Source organism: Tamandua tetradactyla, chromosome 9 (assembly GCF_023851605.1).
Source record: "Tamandua tetradactyla isolate mTamTet1 chromosome 9, mTamTet1.pri, whole genome shotgun sequence".
NCBI classification, from domain to species: domain Eukaryota; kingdom Metazoa; phylum Chordata; class Mammalia; order Pilosa; family Myrmecophagidae; genus Tamandua; species Tamandua tetradactyla.
In genome coordinates, this window is record NC_135335.1 from 43,641,334 (window position 1) to 43,644,532 (window position 3,199).

A 3,199-nucleotide genomic window follows, 5' to 3' on the forward strand; every position below is an offset into this window, starting at 1 on the left:
CAATAAGACTATGTGTAGATTTCTCAGCAGAAACCATGGAAGCTAGAAGACAGTGGGATGATATATTTAAATTACTAAAAGAGAAAAACTGCCAACCAAGACTCCTATATCCAGCAAAATTGTCCTTCAAAAATGAAGGAGAAATTAAAACATTTATAGACAAAAAGTCACTGAGAGAATTTGTGACCAAGAGACCAGCTCTGCAAGAAATACTAAAGGGAGCACTAGAGTCAGATACGAAAAGACAGAAGAGAGAGGTATGGAGTAAAGTGTAGAAAGAAGGAAAATCAGATATGATATATATAATACAAAAGCCAAAATGGTAGAGGAAAATATTATCCAAACAGTAATAACACTAAAAGTTAATGGACTGAATTTCCCAATCAAAAGACATAGAATGGCAGAATGGATTACGACCCAGCAATACCACTGCTAGGTATCTACTCAAAGGACTTAAAGGCAAGGACACAGACGGACATTTGCACACCAGTGTTTATAGCAGCATTATCTACAATTGCAAAGAGATGGAAACAGCCAAAATGTCCATCAACAGACGAGTGGCTAAACAGACTGTGGCGTATACCTACGATGGAATATTATGCAGCTTTAAGACAGACTAAACTTATGAAGCATGTAATAACATGGATGGACCTAGAGAACATTATGCTGAGTGAGTCTAGCCAAAAACTAAAGGACAAATACTGTATGGTCCCACTGATGTGAACTGACATTCAAGAATCAGCTTGGAATATATCATTGGTAACAGAGACCAGCAGGAGTTAGAAACAGGGTAAGATAATGGGTAATTGGAGCTGAAGGGATACAGACTGTGCAACAGGACTAGATACAAAAACTCAAAAATGGACAGCACAATAATACCTAAGTGTAATGTAACTATGTTGGAACACTGAATGAAGCTACTCCTGAAATATGGTTTTTTGTTTGTTTGTTTGTTTGTTTGTTTGTATCTTTTGTTTTTGTTTTTTCTTTTTCCTTTTTATATATATATATTTTTTATTAGTATTATTATTTTAATTCTCTTCTCTATATTAACATTCTATATCTTTTTCTGCTGTTTTGCTAGTTCTTTTCCTAAATCGATGCAAATGTACTAAGAAATGATGATCATACATCTATGTGATGATACTAAGAATTACTGAGTGCATGTGTAGAATGGAATGATTTCTAAATGTTGTGTTAATTTCTTTTCTTTTTTTGGATTAATAAAAAAAATTTAAAAAAAAAATGTTCTTGGAGGGCAATGGGATGGTGGCTCAGTGGCAGAGTTCTCGCCTGCCATGCCAGAGACCCAGGTTTGATTCTTGGTGCCTGCCCATAAAAAAAGAAAACCATGTACCTAGAAATGTATTGCTTTTTTGCATACATGTTATTTTTCACAATTAAAAAAAAGTTTAAAAAGATGATTAATATGTTTAATGAAATAATAAAATGGAGATATGAGTGAAAATTAGAGTCCTTAAAGAGACTAACCCATCGTAGTAAAAAAAAAGAAACATAGAAATAGTAGCAATAAAAATATAATAATTAAAAATAGAAAAATGTAATCGAATAAAATATGTAAATTACTTTTTATCACAGTTCCAAAAGGAAAGGAAAGGATAAAAATGGTCTAAAGATGATATTTGAAGAGATTATAGCAAAAACTTTTCAGAATACAATTTATTCACTCCATAAAGACAATAAGATGAAAGAAAATAAGGAAAAGAACACACATCTACATATGCACATATAAATAACACAAAGAAAAGATGATAAAATCAGAGAGCTCTTTTTCATGGAGACTCAGAGGGGGCCAGCTGCCTCATGAGGCTGAACATCTTCCCAGCCACAGGCTGCCAGAAGGTCATTGAAGTGGACGATGGACGCAAACTATGTATCTTTTATGAGAAGCAAATGGCCATAGAATTTGCTGCTGACACTCTGGGCGAAGAGTGGACACCGAGTCAGTGGTGGAAATGACAAACAATGTTGCCCCATGAAGCAGGGTGTCTTGACCCATGGCTGTGTCCACCTTTTACTGAGTAAGGGGCATTCCTGTTATAGACCAAGGAGAACTGGAGAAAGAAAGTGCAAACCTGTTCGGGGTTGCACTGTGGATGCCAATCTGAGTGCTTTCAACTTGGTAATCGTAAAAACAGGAGAGAAGGAAATTCCTGGAAGATTGATACTACTGTGCCTTATCACCTGGGACCCAAAATAGCCAGCAGAATCCACAAACATTTCAGTCTCTAAAGAAGATGTCCACCAGGATGTTCGGAGAAAGTCCCTGAACAAAGAAGGTAAAAAACCCATGACCAAAGCACCCAAGATTCAGCTTCTTGTTACTCCACATGTCCTGCAACATAAACATTGGCATATTGCCCTGAAGAAACAGCATACTAAGAAAAATAAGGAAGAGGCTGCAGAATATACTAAACTTTTGGCCAAGAGGATCAAGGAGGCCAAAGGAAAACATCAGGAATAGATTTCCAAGAGACAGAGCCTGTCCTCTCTGAGAGCTTCTACCTCTAAGTCTAAAGCCCAGTAAAAAAATAAGATTTTCTAATAATTACCAATAAATAGGATCAGACATTAAAAAGAAATAATCAATTAGAGGGTGCACAGGTGGTTCATGCGGGAGACCCGGGTTCGATTCCCGGATCATGCATCCCAACAAACAAAAACAACAGCAACAACAAAAAATCAATTAGAGAGGAAAGACATATTCCTTTCCAACGAATGACAATTAATTTGGCAGTTGACCTTGCAAAATCAACAGAGGAAGCCAGACAGCAGTATATTAACATCTTCAATGAGCTTAGAGAAACCCTACCTTAGAATTATATATTCATCAAACAATATCTTCTAAAATGCAGATGAATTAAAGACCTTTTGAAATAAATAAAATCAGTTTGCCACCAGGAGACATATTCAGGGGGAATTCAGAAGAATGTACTATAGATAGCAAGAAATTAATTCCCAGTGGATGGATAAAATACAAAATACATATATATATATACACACACATATATATTAATAAATGTTGTAAATATGCCAGCAAATCTACACAAACATTAGTTGTAGGCAATAATATCTTACTGGATTAAAAAAAATAACAGAAACAAATACATGATAATAATATGTCAATTGAGAGGGCAAGTAATGGCTGTTACAGTATTCTGAGGTCTTTTCATTTTAG

The 3,199-nt window shown here is 35.3% G+C and overlaps 1 pseudogene; it reads left to right on the plus strand.

The window, feature by feature from the left end:
* The first annotated feature begins 1,824 nt into the window (after positions 1-1,824).
* Positions 1,825-2,532, plus strand: LOC143646076 (small ribosomal subunit protein eS6 pseudogene; annotated as a pseudogene).
* The last annotated feature ends 667 nt before the right edge of the window (positions 2,533-3,199 follow it).